Raw genomic sequence first — 23,620 nt, 5'->3', positions numbered from 1 at the left:
GGTTGACGCAATCGCGGATTTAGAGGAGGCGCACCCCTCCCCCCCCCCCCCCCCCTTAGCGCCCCCTGTCTTTATTTTGTCAACACAACAGAAATAAGAAGAACAAAAGTGGGTAGGGTCGCGCCAGCCTTTCATTTTGTAAAGGCGCCCCCCCCCCCCCTCCTTTGTGGAATTCCTGGATCTGCCCTTGTAATGCAAGCAATGAGTTTTTCCGTTTGTGGTTGACGCAATGATGGATCGACAGGGGCCGCATCCCCCTCTGGTGCACCCTCACTATAATCACTCGGTTAAAACAACAGAAACAAAAATAAGGAATGGGGTGGGGGGGAAGATTGTCGCGCCAGCCTTTGATTTTATCAAGACGCCCCCCCCCCCCTCCCCCTTTACGGAATTCCTGGATCCGCCCCTGTGACGCGATATGACATTTGTGGTCGACTTGTTATGACATTTGTGGTTAATTCCCGATTTTGACTTTTGGTTGACGCAATCGCGGATTGTGAGGTGGCGCACCCCCTTCAGTGCCCCTCTCTTTATTTTGTCAACACAACAGAAATAAAAAGAAGAAAATGGGGAAGGGTCGCGCCAGCCTTTCATTTTGTAAAGGCGCCCCTCCCCTTTACGCAATTCCTGGATCCGCCCCCGTAATGCAAGAAATGAGTTTTGATATTTGTGGTTGACGCAATCATGGATCGAGAGGGGGCGCTTCCCCCTCTGGTTCCCCCTCACTATAGTATGTTAAAACAACAGAAATAAAGATAAGAAAATGGGGGGGGGGGGGTCACGCCAGCCTTTGATTTTTTTATTTTTTTTTTTAAGGCGCCCCTCCCCTTTACGGAATTCCTGGATTTACCCCTGTGACGTGTTATGACATTTGCAGTTAGTTTGAAAATTTTGACATCTGTGGTCGACGCGTTATGACATTTTGTGGTTAATCCCCGATTTTGACATTGCGGTTGACGCAATCGCGGATTGAGAGGAGGCGCATCTCCCATTAGTGCCCAATCTCTTTATTTCGTCAACACAACAGATATAAAAAGATGAAAATAGGGGAGGGGGAGGGTCGCGTAAGACTTTTACTTTGCAAAGACGCCTCCCCTTTACGAAATTCCTGGATCCGCCCCTGTAATGCAAGCAATGAGTTTGGTCATTTGTGCTTGACGCAATGATGGATTAAGAAGGGGCGCATCCCCCTCTGGTGCCCCCTTTCTTTTCTTTTCTTTCTTTCTTTTTTTGGTTAAAACAACATAGATAAAAAGAAAAATATGGGGGGGGGGCGGGGTGCGGTAGCCCTTTATTTTGTAAAGCCGCCTCCCCTTTACGAAATTCCTGGATCCGCCCCTGTAATGCAAGTAATGAGTTTTTCCATATGTGGTTTGTTTGATAGATGCTTTATTTTCTGCAAATTAATATACATAAGTTACATGATCATGAAGATGCAGGAAGTATACAAAGTAAATTCAACGCAGAGTCGTTTGACTTGCATAAACCGCAATACATATAAGTACATAATCATGAACATGTAGGAAATATATAAAATGAATTTAACACAGTCTTTTGACTTGCATAAACAACGATATGAAAGAAATATAATATACAATATGCATGTCTATGCAGCAGTGATAAGAATAGCATTTATAGTTAAGAAACGATTATGCAGAGGGCCGCCATTATAAGCATTGCTTGAAAAGATGGCCGGCCCGAGGAAAAGATAAGGACGTACTAGATTCGTAACGATATAAATTCTGCTGCGAAAGTAGCAGGGGAAAATAAACTCTAGTGTGTGATGGTGGTGGTGGTGAATGTGTGTGCAGGTGCTTGAAGGTGCACAATGGCAGATAGGCCATGGTTGACGCAATGATGGATCGAGAGGGGGCGCTTCCCCCTCTCGTGCACCCTCACTAACAGAAACAAAAATAAGAAAAGGGGGATCCGCCCCTGTGTCGCGTTATGACATTTGTGGTCGACGTGTTATGACATTTGTGGTTAATCCAATATTGATATTTGTGGTTGACGCAATCGCGGATTTACAGGGGGCGCATTCCCCTTTAGTGCCCCCCTCTTTATTTTGTGAACACAACAGAAATAAGAATAAGAAAATGGGGGGGGGGCGAGGGTCGCTCCAGCCTTTGATTTTGTAAAGGCGCCTCCCCTTTATGGATTATTCCTCGATCCGCCCTTGTGACGCGTCATGACATTTTGCAGAAAATTTGGAAATTTTGACATTTGTCGTCGACGTGTTATGACATTAGTGGTTAATCCGATTTTGACATTTGTCGTCGACGTGTTATGACATTAGTGGTTAATCCGATTTTGACATTTGTCGTCGACGTGTTATGACATTTGCAGTAAAAGTGGAAATTTTGACATTTGTCGTCGACGTGTTATGACATTAGTGGTTGATCCGATTTTGACATTTGTCGTCGACGTGTTATGACAGTAGTGGTTATTTTGACATTTGTCGTCGACGTGTTATGACTTTAGTGGTTGTTTTGACATTTGTCGTCGACGCGTTATGACATTAGTGGTTGTTTTGACATTTGTCGTCGACGTGTTATGACATTAGTGGTTGTTTTGACATTAGTGGGCGATTTTGACATTAGTGGGCTCTACAGGGGCTTTGGACGAAGGGTGGGGTTCCAGTCAACGCGACGCGACCCAACGCTCCCAACGCACCCTTTCGGCAAAACCGGGGGGGGGGGGGGGGGCTTTGGACGAAGGGTGGTGTTCCCATTAACGCGACGCGCCACCACCCAACCCACCCTTACGGCTCAAGCCCTTGGATGGAGTCCAGATTACGAACGGGGTTGCTACATCTAGTCACCAGGATAGACAAGAGGAGCGGTGGGGTTGTGACGGTGGCGCCTATACTTATTCACTGCAGGATGTGACTTGTAATACGGCATGGATCATCCGTCAAATACATTCCACTCCACAAAGAGCAGTTCGTACCCTCCAGTACGAGAATATATGAAAGAAAGATGCAATAATCACGATTCAAGATACACATAGACCGCCAACTTCTACTGAAAATGAGCAAAAGTTGTACAAAATCTCCGACTGATTTTCTTTCCATGATAATATTGCATTGACACGTATTACTTTTTGTCACACTCTGGGAATGGGGATATATCGTTAAATTGCATAAATGTCTTTTGACTTTGACATGTTTCCTGTTCGCGTAAGTTGATTTTTTTTTTAATTGTATGTGCGCATCCCATTGCAAAGTCTGAAAAAGAATTACATTGATATACTTGTCATTTTCTCGTGCTAATAGTTGATTTCTTAATTTCTTTTGAAAATAACTTTACGGACAATGTAAAGTATTTCGCAGGATTTACAAACCAGGTGGAAGATTAAACTGTCAAATATGTAAGAAAGTACATATGAAAACATAGTTTTATTGGTTTTATACATGAAAGTACGTCTACAAAAATGCGGGTAAATATCATTACACGTTCTCTAGATAAAGTGACACCGATCTCCAATCATGTATTAAAGATAGGTTGGAAGACCCATTGCAACCAAAAACGGATCGCTTAAGCTTACTGCGACACACGTTTTTATCTGTATTATCGATACTACAACATCGAGAGTGTCTTAATCTTCGCTCCTTCCTCTACCAATCACGGAAAAAATCTCCAGTGTGTGATTTCCGGTACTGCAGAGTCATCTGTTTTAAACGTTAGACGTAAGTACACAAATAAAATTTGTCCCAAATTCCTCTTTCTGGCGTTTTGTTTACAGACAGATCGTTTCTAAGATATCTTTCCGACTGCTTATCCTCTCTTCATCTTGGCTCAAATACTAACTCTCACACACACACACCTTCTTTCTTTTACACAAACATATAAACACACAAACATTCTCTCTCTTTCTCTCTATGATAGGTTGAAGTCGTAGAAAATAAAGATTGAACTGTCACTATTTCATATCAGCTAAAATATATTTTCCCATCACGTTGTGGGCCCTTGGTAGACTTCAGTCTGCCAAGGTCGAAAAAAAAAATACTGTATAGGATTCTGTAAGCTACTTTCATTGTCAGCAATATAATCATGGGAAAGAAATATTGAAAATGATATCAGCCAGATAGTGCAAATATATTGAAGTGGAGGACATCTTCCATACATTTTAAAACGATATTAGTTATATGGTGGTTTTATCCTCATAGCTGTGGATATAATTATACATGCTCAACGTTTGTTACTTTCAATGTCAGTAGAGTCGAATTGTTGTTGCTTTTTAAACCAAACTGACGTCGAACCTGACATGTCCTTTTACTCCTTGCTAGAATTGGTATAGCTGTTCTCTTTGTTACTGACTTTGCTGGAAATGTACGGTCGTCATACTTTTAACATTAAAGGCACTGTAAGTGTTGTTCATCAATTATTCACAAATTAAAGTGCTAATCGCAAAAGAAAAGGACCGGATCTCCATTTCAGTATTCAATAGTTAAGTATACAAATGATGCACAGGACAGAGTATATTGATCAGAATTCTATGTTTAAACTCACTCGCTGCGCTCGTGGGTTTTAGACTGTTCCAAAGTTAAACGAGAGGTTCCATTTCCCACTGATCCACGAAATAGGCCTGTGCATTATTTGTGTTATATGAAATGGGCCCGTAAATTCATGACATACAATCATTTTCTCCATCATGCGTCTGGTACACATACAACACTAATTATACAAGACTTGAACCATGCGTTCAGATTTTACCGGACGCGTCATTATGGCTCAGTGTGGATCAGTAAAGATCAATGCATGACAATTGACCAATCAGATTGCAGAGATTCTAAAGCCCATTTTATAACATTTACAAACCCGATTAAATTCATCTCTTCGGGGTTTATGACTTATTACTGTGAAGACTGTAATGGGATGATTAATATCAAAAGAACCGATTATCTCATAATCATAATTATTACCGAATTTACGAAAATCAAAGTACACACAATAATATAATATTCAAGTATGATTATACCATCCTGATCATTCGACATTCATTCATCAAAATGACGGCAAATCCTACGGGAAAATAAAGGCATAACTTTTCGTAAGGGATGTTTTGTATCTATTTGTATTTTTTTTTTCACCTTAAATACGCTCAATATTCATACAGCTTAATATTTAGGTGATGTTACTTAATTTCAAATACCAGTTATCTCCCCAAATTCTTTCAAAATTTCTTCTTTAGCTAAATTTGGATGATAACATAAATCAACAAAAATGAAATAGATAGATTAGTAAATAAACGAATCACTATCTTGTTTAAAAAAAAAAAAAAAATCATGATAGAAAATGGTATTTCTGATTCAAGATATACCAAAGAAGCACTTGATGGTATCTTCTTAGACGAACATGGCAAAGGATTATGTAAAATTGGTTGTCAGATTCTGAAGAATCTAATCGCAAAGTTAGTCTGTGCATTACTTACTATCCATAGGCGTAATTACAATGCGTTCGTACAGATCGTCCGTTGGATGACATCATATCAATTAAGTTCCACGATCAAGGAAACGCTGTCGAGATAGAATGCCACGTGCTTTCTCACAACCAACCGTATCCGGCGATTAATTCATACGTCATCGAAGCTGATGGCGTCACACTCTCCCAATCTTCCTCTTCGCGTGCTCGTATTTCTCCGCCTACTCGCTGGTGCATCGAAGTTTCGTGTACGGCAAGCAACGGCCTTGGAGATACAACGAGTGGCGCCATCTACTGTCCCAGAGGTAGCAGTGGTTTCTTTATCTCTATCCTTTCTGAAGTAAGTCTTTAACACTATCTCAAGCTAGAAGTAACGCACAATAAATATCTCAGAACATTAATTCATAATGGTTTACTAGGTGAACGAGTAAAGTTAATTTTGGTCAGTTCTTCAGAGATCTATTAATCACAGACACTGAAAGAAAGTAGGCTTGAGAAACTGCCAAAATTAAGTTGTCCTGTGTGATAAAGTTCTTGCCGCCATCGTCTTAGCATTGAATAGAGATTTGCGGTGTACAATATACACAATATTCAAATGAGTATATGGATATAAGAACGACCCAAGTCCATGGAAGACCATTTCGAGTAAACTTAGAAAAACTTCATATCTTTTTTATTTGTCCAATGATATTATACTAAACTGTGATGGTAATGCAACATTCTATATACAAATTAGAACATATATTATTATGACAATTAACATTTACATTAATTGTGAAGAGTCATTTTGTGTGATGGACTTGGGTCGTTTTTTGATTCATATACATGATATTCTGCTATAGAGATGAGAGGACGAGAGAGGGCGCTATAATATGAATGTTGTTGTTGTTATTTTAAAGATCGAAAGAAGAGCGAGAGAGAGAAATGGGGCCCTATACAAATAATTTGCCCCAGACAGCACTTATAACATAAAACAAACATTATAGATCTTAAAGAGATATAAACAAGAATATTAAATGCATACCAAGTCTCCTCGAGGGAGCTCATATCGTCTCCACGAGGGAGCTCATATTGTCTCCACAAAGGAGCTCATAAATTCTCCCCGAGGGAGCTCATATTGTCTCCATAAAGGAGCTCATTACGTCTCCACGAGGGAGCTCATATGATATTGATGAATACCTCATATTCTTCAGACAAACTCAAATAACTACACAATACACGCGCGCGTGTACCGCACACTAACTCATCCACGTGCACACACTCAACCACATACACACACCTCCAACCACGCACAGACACACCCATGTCATGGTTCAACCCAAAAATAATGTACAGTATTTAAATAGAGCACACACACAATGATATGTTTTTTACAAAATAGATAAAATTACTATAACTGTATCATTGTTTCGAAAGAAAGAAGAAGAAGAAAAAAATATATATATATACAGTGTTTATATCAAGGAGATCTAAGGCGTTGATACAGAAAAATATTTGCATATACAGAAAAATATTTGGAGTGTCTATATCAAGGAGCTCTAAGGCGTTGAGACAGAAAAATATTTGCAGCAAACAACGGAGAAATATGATACAGATATAATCCTGGAATCAAAGACGTATGAGTATACCTGCGGGCTTCAAGCGCCCCAAAATAAAAAAGTACAATTTAGTGCCAGAAAGTGGGAGTCATAATAATCTTCAAAATAAATTCAAACCACAGATTTAATGTATTAATTAGGTGCAGGCGACTCATACGAAAGGGGATTAACAAACATTTTAAGTTGTTCTCACCACAAAAATGATGAAAGGTGTATCATTTATAAAATTACAATATAGGTATATGAACGAAAAGATCCCCTGTTCTTGCTAGGGAAACGCACGCAAGGAACGTAAGACAATAATATGCATGTATATATTTTATATAATAGAGACCCATCGAGGGAGATGCCGGGATCTGCAGCAGCGAGTGACTCCCCAAACCCGCTTGCTGCAGATTCCGGCACCTATGGGCGAGGTGGACGGATGGAGGCCTCGACGTGACGGCTGACCAAGGTCGGCTTGTTGTCGGAGGGGACCGGAGAGCGATGTCCGCTGCGAATGTCATGAAGATCTATTACGCTGAGGATAGGAGAGATTGAAAGTCCTTCCCCTGTGTACTGGGAAGGGGAAAACGAGACTAAATAAAACATAAGTGAGATTTATCACAATCAAGCATGAAAAAACAAAACAAAACAAACAAACACAAAAACCCACATATCATTGATAAGCAGATATATGCCAACATGACGTGTGTATAGGCAACTCGCAATTATTTATGAAGATGTATGATACATGTACATACTTCTTCAAATGCATTCCACAGCAACGAGGGAGACGTTATTAATAAACAAGTAATTGATAATAACAAAATGCATAATAACATATAATACGACGACTCACAAAATATCTTGAAATCTACGTTTGTAAAATGATAAAGTACATGTACATTCTGCAAGACTTTGCAAAGTCCATGCTACAGCAAAGCTATGCAATCTTAAATACTGTGATATTTGTTGGTTTCTTTGACATAGGCAATAACTGCGTCCAGAGCTTTGTGATTTGCGAGTAAATCAGAGATGTTTAGTGATTGCTTATGGATAGCACGCATGAGATTTGTACGTTGTTTTGTGTGTTGTTTGCAGTGTAATAGATAATGTTCCACGGTTTCCAGTGCATTGCATATTGAGCAAAGACCAGTGGGCTGCTTACGGATAATATGATACAAGTTGCTAATCTGGCTCTGCCCATGCGGAGTCGGTGAGTTATTATTTCATCACGTCTATTCAGACTTTCAAAGGTGAAGGTGTTTGAGGCACAGGGTTGGATGTTGAAAAGATGGCGTCCTTTCTTAGACGAGCGCCATAACGCGTTCCAAGCGTCAAGACATCTATGTTTAATTACATGTCGTATATCATCAACACTTAGAGGAACACTGATTGTAATGTTCTTACGTAAACTTTGTTTGGCAAGATAATCGGCTTTTTCGTTACCCGCTAGACCACAGTGAGCTGGTACCCATGCTAAAGTGATGTCACACCCATTCATTACAAGATTTGAGCATTTAAGAAGGACTTCATTGGGAAGGTCAAGGATATTTGAGGTGTGGTTATTCAGAAGTGTCAAGGCACTGAGAGAATCTGAGAAAATAACAGCTCTGAGAGGGGGAGAGGATTCCAGCCATGATAGGGCAAGAAGAATTGCTACCAGTTCTGTACGACAAATTGAGATGGGTGAAACCCTTTCACTTATTTCATGACGATAGTGAGGTACGTAAATTCCAATGCCAGAACAGTTAGTGGAGGGATCATGGGAACCGTCAGTGTAAATTGTCAGGTGGTTTGAATATGTGGTCTTTATGGTTTGAAGAGCAGTTTGATGTTGCGCTGAAGGGAGGGCGGTCTTGGGACATGAGCTGTGAAGAGAGAAGTCAATATTGGGATGTTCAATGGACCAAGGGGGACTGGGATAAACATGCATTGGTTGCAGCTTTAGGAAAGTGTCCGTAAGCGGCTTGACTCGGAGAGCGAAAGGAAGTTTGTTTTGTGGCCATTTATTCGAAGAGTATTGCCAGCAGTTGACAATGGCTTTTCGGACGGGGTGAAGTGGGGACAGTGTGTATATGTAGGCGCAGTAATTGAAGGCGGCCCTTTCACGGCGTATATGGAGTGGTGGTTCGTTACATTCTACCTGAAGTGCATGCAGGGCAGTGGATGGTAGCGCGCCGGTGCATATTCGAAGGGCATGGCTCTGTACTGTATCTAGTTTGCTTGAAAGGAGCGGGGACAAAGAACCATAGATTTCACAGGCGTAGTCGAGATGAGGGCGGACTAGAGACCGGTAGAGTAAGAGAAGGATTTGTGTATCGGCGCCCCAGTTTGAACCGGTTAGCGAACGGAGGAGGTTTAACCGTTTGTTGCATTTCATTAAGATGTCTTGAACATGAGGGGACCATGACAAGGAGTAATCAAGGGTAACCCCTAAGTATTTATGAGAAGGGACGACTTCAAGCGGAGCGTTCTGGAGACGAATGCAGAAATCTGTGGGAGAAACTGGGCGAGAGTGAAATATAATCACTTTAGACTTATTAGTAGACAGAGAGAGTCCATACTGTGTCATCCAATCAGAGATGCTATTCACATCGGACTGGAGTTTTGTATTGATGTGACGAAGACTGGTAGAAGAATGCCATAAAGCGATGTCGTCAGCATACATAGACACGTTTGATGCACAATAATGTATAATTTCATCAATAAACAAATTGAATAATAGAGGACTAATGACGCTACCTTGCGGGAGGCCAGCTTGGCATGTACGAATGTCTGAAAGTGTGGAGTTTATTTGCACCTGAAAAGTCCAGAAAACTTTGTACCCAGCTTAGAAATCGGCCTCGAAGTCCCACTGAGTAAAGTCTGGAAAGCAGTGCCTGATGATTAATAGAGTCGAAGGCTTGACAAATGTCAAGAAAGATAGCGACCGTATATCCTTTACTGAATAGGGATTTCCTTACTTCGGATTCTAAGCAAAGGAGATTACTGAGAATTCTACGATGTCGGAGGAAAGCAGACTGATGGGAAGAAATTAAATCATATTTATCAATAATGTACGAGAGTCTACGGACAATCATACGTTCCATGAGTTTACATACAATAGGTGTGAGAGAAATTGGGCGGTAGGAGCTGATGGAGTGTTTGTCCTTGCCAGGCTTTAGTATGGGCTTGATAATGGAGTGTTTCCATTGGGGCGGGATCACAGACGTTTCCAAACTCATGTTAATAATCTGTAACAGAGAGCAAAACATATTGTCATTTAAATGGCTTAACAACTGTTTGTTGATTCCATCGCCCCCAGGGGCTGAGTTCTTGGAAGCTTTGATCGCCATTTCGAGCTCTTTGGGAGTGAAAGGAGCGTTGAGAGGAGAATCATTGTCATGTATATAGGATGGGGGTTGGGAAGTAGGGAGAGGGAGAGTGGGAGTTAAAGAAGGCTTTTGAGAGAAAGCAACTGCCATAGCATTGGCGATACAGTGGGCGTCATGACTATAAGTATTGTTTATAAGTATGGGTGGGAAGGTACTCCTGGTGTTATTGTTAGACAATAGTTTTACTTTGCACCATACATCTGAGAGTGGGGAAAAACGGTTCAAAGAGTTGCAAAAAGTAGTGAAATGAGAACGTTTGGCTGATATAATGGTGCGCCTGGCTGCAGCATTGAATTGTAGATAAGTGATTAAGTCATCATAAAGATATGACTTATCAAGCTTGCGTTTGGCACGATGACGGTCGCGGACAGCTCTCGAACAGGCCGCCGACCACCAGGGAAGAGGTGGGCGACAGGTCGGGGTCTGGAGGGGAATAGAAGCATTAGCAGCTTGGGTAATACATTGTAGAAAAAGATCATACAAATCGTAAATATTTGCTGGACGGGAGCTGTGTGAATGATGTAACAATTGAAGAGTTTGTTTGCAAAAACCGATAGGTCCATTTTTGAAGATTTTGAAGTATGGTCTCTGTCATAAAGTACAAAATAATACCGTTAAAATGATATACTGGTCACTACATGTAAAGATATATTTTTGAAATTATGGTCAAAAGAAGCAAAAATTTTCTTATTATTCTCTTTATTTTTCTTGAACTTTAATCGCAAATATCTCCATTTGACAAGTATGGACTTATCGGTTTTTGCAAACAAACTCTTCAATTCTAGTTCACGCTGAAATAATTCCCAATTGGCTCTTCGAAAAGCCCATCGGGGCGGAAGATTGTCATGATTTTGAAAGGAAGCGCTAGGTATGGAAAGTCGCTTTAATGGCAAAGTAAAATGAACACTGCAATATATAACGTAATGATCACTCCCGAGGGAAAACGGGGATACCGACCAGTTACAGTGGGGGGCTAATGACGGAGGAACAAGAGTGAGGTGAATTGATGTGGAAGATCCTCTAGCAATGTCAAAGCGTGTTGCTGAGGAATCGTTAAGTATAACAATATCGTGATCATTGCAAAATTCAAATATGACTTTTCCATTGAGGTCCATAGTGGTTCCTCCCCATGCAGGATGGTGGGCGTTAAAATCTCCTCCAATGACATAGTATGGCAGGCAGTCGACTGTAAGTGAAAGTAAATCTTGTGTGGACAATCTTTTTATGGGATTGTACAAATTTATCACAGTGACAGAAACATTTCTATACAGAATATTGACTTTTAAGCCCTCTAGGTGAGGGAAATAATGAACATTGCTGAAATTTACGTCTTGATGAATAAAAATTGCACAGCCACCTCCACGTGATGAGACGCGATTGCGCCACAGAGCAGTATACTTAGGAATGGAGTAATTTGTGTCATCGTGACACCAGGTCTCTTGCACGGGGATAACATGTGGGGGAGAAGGGGAAGAGTAGCTGTGTTGAGTCAGCTCCGCGCCATTAGAGGGGAGCCCTCTGGCGTTCCACTGCCAAATAATGAGATTCAGATCCATTATTGGTTCTGGTGTAGGAGTTCGAATATCTTTTCCTGGGAAACGACCACATCGAAGCAAGTGTTTGCAGATTGAACAACTAACATGATTCTCTTGTGGTCAGAATCAGCCGCATGAAGATTGTTGATAACTGTGCTCACAAAGGAGACTAGTTTTTCTACTAGGAGAATGGATGTTGTAGGAGGGAGTTGCCGTTTGTTAGTTTGAGTGGAGGCCGTATTTGTATCTGTGGGGACTGGGAGGCTTCTGTGAACCTGGGCCCTGTCAGTAGCCTGTTGGGGTTGAGTAAATGCATGGGTCACATTCACAGTGGTAGGATGGGAGCGAGAAGTCGTGATGGAGGAGGTGGTAGGGTTGGACTTGGAGTTATGAATGGGAGCAGGTATGGTGGATTGAGAAGGAGAATCGGGCACATGAGGACCTGGGAGATGTTGCCGGGCAGATTGATCTGGGTTAGAATTCATAGCCTGGGTGTTGGATTGGGTAACCTGTAGTTTTTTGGCAGCTTCAGCGTAGGAAACATGCTTCAAAGTGGAGTAATTTTGCACTTTACGTGCCAGTTTGAACTTTGGGCAACCTGCATATGCCGCGCTATGGGGGCCCCCGCATCGCAGACATTTTGGATTGGATTTGGACGGGCAAGAAGAGAGATCGTGGTTTTCTCCACACCTTACACAACGCTGTTTAGATCTACATGTATCTTTTGTGTGACCAAACCTCTGGCAGTGAAAACAGCGAGAAACAGGGGGAACATATACACTTACTGGGAAAGTTTCGTAGCCAATGCACACTGATTCTGGAAGTGAGGGGCAGTCGAAAGAGAGAACAAGTACATTGGTTGGGGTGGGACCATCGTTTGATCGCTTTGAGATGCGCTTAACTTCGGTCACATCCTGGCCCGCCAGCGCCTCCTTGATGTCTTGTTCCGTTAACTCGGGCGAGACGCGTTTGATGACACCTTTTAGAACAGGAGAGAATGACTTGTCGTTAGTGACACGAATTGGGGTTTTGCAGAATTCACTCAGTTCCATAAGAGTACGAACCTGTTTAGGATTGAAGCATTTGATATAGAAGGATTTTTGTTTGCGTTGGACTTGAGACACTTTTCCTACTAGCTTGTTTATTTCACGTGCGATCTGGATGGGGTTGATGAGAGTAATGTTTTTGACTGTGCCAATGATAGTTACATGCGGGTTGAAGGGAGGACGGGTGGGTGTGTGAAACAGATCAGATTCGTCATCGGAGTAGGGTTGGGAATTCGGTCGTTGTCTTTTTCTTGAAACTTCAGTAAAGCCAGTGTCGCGGCTAGGGTTCGGAGTGGGGTCAGGTTCTATCTCTGAGAGGTTGTTGGGGTTTTCTTCGGAGTCATTAGCGCGAACAATGAGGGGAGGGACGTCCTGAATTCCAGACATGGCCGCCATTGTGACGGCCATGTAGGGAGAGGATCGAGTCAGAGGGGATAAACAATAAAGTGGGGCAGGGAGAGGCGAAATGAATAAAAGGGAAAAGGAGGACTTAAGGCGCACCCGACCGAATACGAAGGAAAGGAAAAACCAGGCAAATGACAAGAGAGACCAAGCGATAAGGAACTCTAAAGAAAGTCTGAGGCCTCTCAGTTATAAAGTAAATAGGTCGGATAGTATAGAACAAAGGGAATTACAAAAGAGAACGCGTGTATAGAGGAGGTGAGAAACAAAATGGCAGCTACATGTAGCTGCACACTATAGCTTTGGCAGCGTGCAGCGACCGAACACTGCAGTTTACACAAGTAACACAGAATCAGATGTATTTTGACACCTTGGTGTAAATACACAGTGGATATGAATAACACAGTAACAGACTGATAATACTTTCCTTTCACAAATAAACTACAGGTAAAGTCAATCAATATGGATAATTCTAATAGTGGATACTATAACACAAAACAGAGGAAAATAAGCCTATACATCTAAGACAAAAGAAAAATAATAATTAGACAATATACTGTTCGCTACAATGAATGATAACTGATCTTACGAAGTATATAACATCAACACAACAAAGATGTAAAGTAAGTGATAACAGGTATAAATCACGGTAACTCAAACTCTATAGGGCGGAAGCTAAAGAGCAGCGGACGTGCACGCACTGCGACAGACTGTGCAAAGCAGTGCTTGACTGCCGTGAGTCGAACAACTTACGATGATATGCGTTGTCCTTTGGGTTCAGATCCGCAGTCAAATTTCAAAACAAGTTCAGCAGAAATGTGTCACATAAGGATCAAATAAATGAAAAACAGGCTCACTCGTATGATCAAGAAGAACAAACAATATAATCAAAGCTGAAAGGCAGAAAATAGATGCAAAATTCGGTTAATAGTACAAGTAGAACAGCGAGAGCACCACGGCACGTCCGCACCCTTCGACCTGCAAGAATAGAATCGAATAGAATATGAATGTAAAAATGACCCAAGTCCTTCATTCTTACATTCATATAAGATTTAACTCATTTATTTCAGGCACTTCCGGGGGTAATTGGGATTTATCATTTATACACAAGATGAGTCCATGCATAAGCTACAATTTCCCATGTCAAACTGAATTTGGCCAAAAATTGGACTTGGGTCGTTTTTATATTCAGGTCTTCAAATCTTTGTGTCATTTTGCCATTTTATATGTGTGAATCATATATTGAAGAAAAACATATTTTCGCCTCTTTCTTTCGCTGCATTGTAACTGTTGTCAACAGCACCTCCAGCGACAGATGCTATATCAGTGCTTCTCGAGGAGCTTCGGGATCGCGTTCACGGCGAGGGACAAATCGACCTCAGTATAACATGTAACGTCAGTCCGGAGGACCAACCTTTTCCCCCTATCCACACATACGCTATCAAGAAAGATGAAGAACTGGTGTCTGCCTCGAAGACTACGATCCTTTCACCTCGGCCCAAATCCTGCGCGAGAGTAAGTTGCATCGGTGACAATGGTCAGGGACCGACAACGCGTACAATGAGACATTGCCCTTCCAGTGAGTATTGGATTATGATCTTCCGTGTTTATAACATCTTGTGAAAGCTCCCTAAATGTTAAGTTTGAGGATTAATATTCGACATAGCACGGAGATAATAAGAATTATGATACGCAAAATCAAATGATCCCAAACAACATTTAACCGTTCATGCCTACTGAATATGGATAAGCATAGAAACGATATGACAAGAGGTATGGGATGTTTAGTCCTGTGCCCGCACAGCTCCCTACTTTTCTTTGTTCTTTCCCTACTTTCTTTGTCGATGAATCTAATAACGACTATCAATCAAGCAATCGTTACTTATACTTAGGTATTAGGTCGCTGCATCTTCAAGTAACTCATAAAGATTTTAACAATTGTAGCATATACGATACAAGTATGATTAAAACCTCGCGTTTGATTATTGTATCATGACATTTCATTCAAATTTGATGTGAATGATATTTGAAATGACTTCCTTTCAGCTCCACAGGGGCATGATATAATCGGCATCGAGTTCGACGAGCGACTGGATAACGACGATCGAGTAGTTGTCATCATTTCTTGTCACGTAGACGAAGCAGACTACCCGTTCCCTCCTATACACTATTATGAGATCATGGTTGGGAATGTGTCGGTATCGAACTCGAGCTCGTCATCATTCACGCTATCGACACGTCCGAATAGGTGTATCGACGTCACTTGTACCGGAGCGAACACTCTTGGCTCTACTTCGACCACGGAGCTTTTTTTGTCCGTCAGGTAAATGATTATGTATTTTATTTGACACATATCAAAGGACAAGTCCACTTTCAAAGACATGTGGGTTGAGTGAATGCAACAATATTAGTAGAACACATCATTGAGAGTTTGAGGAAAATCAGAAATCCGTTCAAAAGTTATGAATTTTTTAAGTCTCTGCTCACTCAAAGTTGCATGGTTGAGAAGACTACTTTAGCTTGTGATGTCACATGAGTACAACGATATAAAGAAATAATAAAGACAATTCAACATATTCCACTTTTCTCGCATAACAAAAGAACGCTTGACTTCTCTCTTTCAGAAGGCAGGGGGAACAATATTACCTTCAACATATGTCAGGAACAAGTCAAAGAAATGTGAAATTCTCTTTTTATTTTCTTTCTATGGTTGTACGCATATGACATTATATACTGTAGTAGTCTTCTCATCCAGCAGTGACTACGCGATACTTTAAAATTCATAACTTTTGAACGGATTGTCCGATTTTCCCCAATTTTTCACTGATGTGTTCTACTAATATTGCTGCATTCAATTCAATTCAATTCAATGAAGGTTTATTGACAATAAAAAAGAACATGCAGCTCATTAGCTGAAATTGTTCATTTTACAATTAAAACAGAAATACAACATTGTACAAAATAAATATATATATTTGTGAAATTGGCTATCGATATGAATATGAATATGACGGAAACACTGTACAAACAGATAAAACACTGATATTTCAACCCGGCCTCAAATCCCTGAATTTCGAACCAAGACCCTAAAATTCCCATGGAAATTATCAACAAACAGTACATGCATAAATATTTTCTTTTTCGCTGATTAAAACCTTTGACCTCTTAACCCTCAATAAAAATGCATGTATTAAAATTATCAATAATGGAGTACGGATACTGAAAAATATTGCACATGTAAAGAAACAAATGATTGTAAAAAAATCATTGAGTAACTGAACTGAGCAGGGAGTAATTAAATTACTGAACAATAAAATAATTGAGCTTAATTATCGATACGCATCATAAACACAATCATATGAATGTAAACAAACTCAAGGCGCCGTTATGGCACAACATGTGGTTCTCAAAACAGGTCTAAAGCACATCTCAAATATAAAGCAATATTTCATTCAATCCACATGTATATGAAGGTGAACTTGTCCTTTAATATCACGTCACTGCGGTGTAATTCGATCCCAGTAGCTAACTTGCAGGCTGTGTCGGATGTATGGATCATATTATAAACAGAATTGTGAGGTAATAACGTCTTCGTTGTGAAGCCAGGCCAAAAAAAAAAAAAAAAAAAAAAAAAATGGCGTTATCAGGTAATAAAATCAAACAAGCAATCCAGTCATGTATGTAATGCAATGAATATACAAACACACAAACACACACACAAAAAAACACGCACACACAAACACACACAAACACACATACACATAAATACACACAGAGAAATTACGGTTCTAATTTGCACCCTAGAGGGTGCATATCGTTGTAACACCAGCGGCTCCATTTAGGGTTCTATTTTTGGGGGTGCTTATTTAGCACCCTATATTTAACACCACATATGGTGCATATTTGCACCCCTCCATTGGGTTCCCTTTCTGCACCCAATAGGGTTCATATCGTTGTAACACCAGCGGCTCCATTTAGGGTTCTATTTTGGGGGGTGCTTATTTAGCACCCTATATTTAACACCATATGTGGTGCATATTTGCACCCCTCCATTGGGTTCCCTTTCTGCACCCCATAGGGTGAACAAAAATTCAGGTGCAAATTTGCACCCTTTCTGGTTCATATCGTTGTAACACCAGCGGCTCCATTTAGGGTTCTATTTTGGGGGGTTCTTATTTAGCACCCTATACTCTACACCCTAAAAGGTGCAAATATAGACCTCTGTACAGGGTTCCTCTTCTGCACCTCATACCTGCACCCATTATGGTTCATATTTTTATTGTTGTAATTTTGCACCCTATGGGGTGATAAAGTCACCGCAATATAGGATGCAATACAATTTGCACACGTCTCTATAAAAATATATAGGGTTACCTTTCTGCACCCCATATGGTGAAAATTATAACCTTTTTGTTAAAACCAAAATAATTATATACTGGATGCCTTCACTGACTTCACAAACAATTACCTAAGGTCTACTGGATGCCTTCACTGACTTCACAATTACCTAAGGTAACACTCCAGACATGAAGCAAAATAGCATGCATACAGTAGATTTACACACAGTTTCTCAGTCAAATAAATCCACAATCTTTCGAAAACTGAAGTCAGAGACTTCAATTCAACAACAAATAGAACATAAACATGATGAATACAGTGCATACTTACATATAAATTATTAACATTTTAATATATGTCTCATGGAAGAGGGACAAGTTAACAGCGATTTTCTTTTTCATGGTTTACTTTAAAGTGAACATGAAATATACATTGTATTTCTACAAATTCTAATACGAGATGCATAATTTGTCATAAAAAGGGCAATGTAAATCAAAAATGTATGAAATTTGGTCAGTACATTGAAGAAGAAAAAAAAATATTCGTTCTTTCCATCACATGATTACTTTTTCTTCTTTTAAAGGAAGTTACCACATTGACAAAAAGCACTAATTCTTTTTATTTAAAAAATCCCTAAAGCTTGCGCAGAGTAATAGTAAACTATGTGACAAATATCTTTCACATTGTCCTTCTACTTCTAGAATGGATCATAGATATGCACCTTGAATTTACCGGTACATCTTACGGTAATCAAAAGCACCTTTATGACGCTCTTAGACATTAACAGCGATATGTCAACTCTGATTTCTGGTACACAAGTTATTGCCAAAATAATGAAGGGTATGGCAAAGTTCTGTCATATATTTGAAATTCACTACTTGTACTGACATATTCTATCCAATTCCAAGCTTGAGAGCTTGCAAATGTGCCCCATTATACAATTAGTAAACTTCACATTTTGTTTTTCATATATAATTACACCAATGATAAGAAAGGTGAAAAAAAAATTAAAAAATGAAGAATGCACATCTAAATTTGGTTACTTTTTTATGCACACAGCTAAAGATATGTCCCAGTTATAAATCTTGGGCAGAATAGCACATCTGAAAACACTTTTCATTGCATCAAATTAACATTAACAATTCCACAGAAAATGTTACCTCAGAAAGGGAAAATAAGGTTACCCAATAAGTGGTAGTACAAACTGGACATAAAGTCAAAGGAATATGTCTTGTGAGACAAGTTTAAAAAAACAAATCTTTTGATACATTGTGGGTTTTTTTTTTCAAGCGATGGAAACAAGAAGCACATTGTACTCAGTAGACCATAAATATAATTACACAATGTATGCAGTTTAGCCCCAACATTCAAAATATTGTAAAGAGCAGTCGATTTTTCACATTCATAAAGCAGGTATTGGTATTGGCACCATCACAAGCATAATGATCAGGAGCAAAATGTATTATTATTACTATTACTATTATTATTATCATTATTATCATTATTACTATTACCATCAATATTTTACAGAGATTTATGATCATGCATGAGAAATACCTCAAGTGTTAATGTTTCAGTCTCACAACTCTTCCAATCATTTTAACACTTAATTTTCACCAAACCTTACACAAATATATCAGCACTTTATACAACCTACTTAAAGAAAGCTTAAAATTATAAACAGAGTAAGAGGGCAAGTCCACCTTCATATAGACCTACATGTGGATTGAGTGAATGCGCTGCAATAAGCCAGTCCGGAGATAGCTCATGTGCACAAAGGTACAAATGACCTTTCATTTTTCTCAGTTGGTTAGGCACTTCACTCAATTCAAAGTGACATAATGCAGCAGCTTGCCCACCATAGCCATTTATGGAACTCATATTCAAACAAAGAATGAACCTAACCAGTGTAGATGAAGTGACCAGTATGGTTCGTCAATCAACACTTCGGGAATCATCTATTTTATCAAGTGCTGTTTTGAATATGTTAACAAACTTTTTTTGTGTGTTAACATTGCCAAATACCAGGCTTGATGTCAAGTGGATGTACTGGCAGGCACCACTTATAAGGATTCCATGAATAATCGTAGCATTACAGATGCTTATCTCAGTGAAATTAAAAAAACCTGTCTCTCGGTACAAATAACCTTTTATACGCACATGCTCAAACTGGTACCCCGAACTGGCTTAAACGATTAGAACACATCAGTAAAAAAATTGAAAAGCGGACATTCAATTCAAAAGTTAATAATCTTTAAATCATTTGTGCAGTCGCATGCGTAGAACAATTCAAGGAAAACCTAAAGAGAATTTCACATTTTTTCTTTCTTTTAAGAAAAACATGCACATTTCCTCGACAAGTCACTGACGTAAGGGCAATGATAATAGTTTCTGCCTTCTTAAAGAGTGAAGTCCAGTGTTCTTTTATATGAAAAAAAAAAGCAGATATGATATGTTGAGTTTTCTCACGTTTTGGAACAAACTCTATTTTTCAATCCTTATATTATACATAAAGGGTTTGTGAGAAAATCATGCTTTTGTCAAGTGTCACAAAGCTACTCCACTTATGACATTGCATTGCCAAAGATTGCCCAAAATTGACATACATTGTGTGGCTGTCTACTACAAAAAACAGCAGGCGACTTATTTTTTTTTTTGTTCCCTACTTAAACAATCAATTCAAAGTGTGCATGTGTTGTTGAAGCACTGAGGCTATCGATGGTGAAGAAATATTTAAAATATGAACAATACAAACTAACCCCATGTAGTATGAAATATAATGGAAAGCATACTTTGAGTATTTTATATCCATTAGCAGATTCATATTTTCATCCATAATCCACCCTCCCCACCCACCCCCCCCCCCAAAAAAAAGAAGATGAAAGTGAATAGAAGTCAAGTTCTCTTAAGTTCGTTCTCTTGTATTTTTCTATTATATATTTCTTTAGAGTATTCTTGTAAATATTCAAGGCCAGTACATTCTAAGAAAGGGAATAACCTGACAACAGTTTAAAAGACAGAATAAATAGTTATCATTATCTATGAAATTAAACATTTTCACATATATTTTGCAAAAGAAAAAATGCTAATCTTCATTTCATGGAGTGGCTTCATGCTCACCCTCGGCTAGAAACAGGGAGTTGATTACTTTCTGGATTAAAATGGAAAGATGTTTCTAGAGCCGTGGTGTTTAGCAATTCTAATGGGGGGGGGGGGAGGGGGGAGATTCAATGTGACCCGTCTCAAATTTTATATGGTTTAAACATACATGACATATTATAGGAGTCTCATTATTATGCCTCCGCCCTGAATGGTGCCGGAGGCATATGTTTTCAGGTTGCCTGTCTGTCTCCCGGTCTGTACGGATGTATCTACGGAAAAATTGATGGGCTTTCATCAAACCTGGTTCACGGATACTACTTGATGCTGATGATCTTATTGGCTTTTGGACTATATCTGCTAAAAGTCAAAGAAAATTTGAAAATAACTTTTTTACTACTTCTCTAGTCAGGGAAATCGGTGTACTCGTGTGTACTGGTTGGTTGGCGCATTCAGTTGGGTACAGCAAGGTTTCATCCTCTGCTTTCACAGGAAAGCCGACTCCCAACTTCTTGTTCTCTCGTAGTCAAGGTATATCTGCTCCTCTGCTTCAGCAACCTGCAGCTTGGTCTCATAGCTAATCTCATCTTACGCTGCATAAGTCGAAACTCCTCGAGCTCTAGTTTTTGATGCGTTTCTATAGCAGCTGCTTCAGCTGCCAAATAGTATGCCCTTCAGGCCATCACTCTCAGAAGAACTGGCATGGCTTCCACACTGACTCAACGAGGAACCAGGATTGACATCCTGAACATCTTCCATCTCCAGCTCTGGCATCCTATATGGCTCACCAGTCTTTCGAGGTTGACCTGCATCACTCATCCTGAAGACCATTATTGAACTTGATGCATAGTGAACTCGATGATAAATAATCAATCAAACACAGGTCCCTTTAGCCCAGTATGAGACCAAGCTAACACCATGCATCAGCATGGATCAGCAAGGTTCAACCTGTAATTGAATAAAACAAAGTTCAACATACAATCAATATTGGAATAGGCCTACATGTATCTACCTGCTAAAGTATGGGATCAAGTGGTTGTACTTCTGAAGTGATTTACCGTTTACATTACATACCTTGTTTGTGTGACTTGTTTTATGTCATGTCTAGCACATGCAACTTCTCCAGTGGATATTATCTAAATTCACATAACGTGTATCATTGCTTATGCTCTGTGACTATGGCATTGCTAATTTATAACACTCATTCTAACGTTAGTTTCATTGATAGACAACAAGGAGTTAAGGCCAACCTAAATTTTCTGACTGCAATCTTCATATATGTCTTAAATTCTCCTAAATGAACCAGGAACACTATTTTTCTTCATTAGGCACATCACACATGCCTACATCGTTCTTTCTGTCATCTTCACAGAAACCAATATCCAACTGAGCCTCAACTCGGCTCAAACGTAATAATTCCCATTAACGAAAATGATGCGACTATATCCGGTCACCTATTTACGTACGTACCTTGGTAACTGCGTCCAGCAGCCCCATAAGCATAGCGTAATTACGCTATGCGTATGGGGCTGTTGGTCGTAGTTAGTACCTTGGTTGAGGCTTTCCGTATTACCGTGCACTTTCATTGACTTATTCGCTATGCTTTACTGTAGGTATGATCGCACTTCTGACATGTTAGTACACATGTACCTCGATACAACTCTTTCGCATCAGTTTTCACCACTCAGCATTCTATGAGCATAATTCACACATATCATCGATTACTGTGAAATATTTTCAACGGAATTACAGTACAATTATCTACTCACAACGTTTGGCTCATCAAAAAGATTAATTCATCACCCCAACCTCACGGTCGTCTGTCCATTCCAGACGAGGAACTTCAGTAGTATGCACGTACGTATACCGCGCGACCTACGGCGTGGCGTGCGCATGCAATTTTAGCTTTGCCATTGACCAGGTGCTCAACGGTCCACGCGTGCACGTATAATACGTGTACTTGTACTCGTTTGCTTTCTCTCTATGATAACGTCATTGAAATGATATTCTTGATCCCGGTGCGAGAAGAAAAAACAAATGTTTAATTCAAGTAGTGATTTTTTGAGTACAGTATTACTGATGACACTGTTACTCTGTAACAACGTGTAGTTATATTTTCAAATAAAAATATACGATAATATAAAAAATAGTGTGGCATTTTAAGCAAACACCATTCAACACCCCCCACATGTCAGCTTTCGGGAAAGACTATGGAATGGTTCCAAATTCGAACCCTTTAAAGGGACTGTACAGTACTGGTTGAAGTGGGGATTCATGTTTTAAACATTCCTAAGTGAGATAATGAAAAGCCTCTTATGAAATATGAAAGAGCATGTAATTTTAAGACGGATTCAACGTTTATTTGATGAAAATTGGTTTTCAAATGGCTGAGATATCCAAAAAAGTGCTAATAATAAAAGGCGACATGCCACAACTTTATTAGGATCTCTTTGTTTCACCTTGTTTTTGGATATCTCAGCCATTTCAAAACCGATTTTCATCGAATAAACTTTTGATACCCCTTAGAACTGCATGCTCTTTGACTTCTCATAGAGTGGTTTCTGAATATCTCGCAAAACGTTAAAAGCTAAATCCTCACCTCGACCAGAACTGTACACACCCTTTAAGACTAGGCTCCCTTTAGGGTTCGGATTTGCACCCCTACATCCATCCCGAACCCTATAAGGTGCCACTTAGTTAGATTTGCTCGTAGGGTGAAAATAAGAACCCTAATAGAACCCTAATTTCTCTGTGTGTAGAGATCAGCGGAACAGAATCTAATAGGCATGATACTTTGATTTCCTGAGAAGTGAGAACGTC

Source organism: Diadema setosum, unplaced genomic scaffold, assembly GCF_964275005.1.
Source record: "Diadema setosum unplaced genomic scaffold, eeDiaSeto1 scaffold_62, whole genome shotgun sequence".
Lineage (NCBI taxonomy): Eukaryota > Metazoa > Echinodermata > Echinoidea > Diadematoida > Diadematidae > Diadema > Diadema setosum.
The sequence above is the reverse complement of the archived record's forward strand: the minus strand, read 5'-3'. Positions refer to the sequence as shown.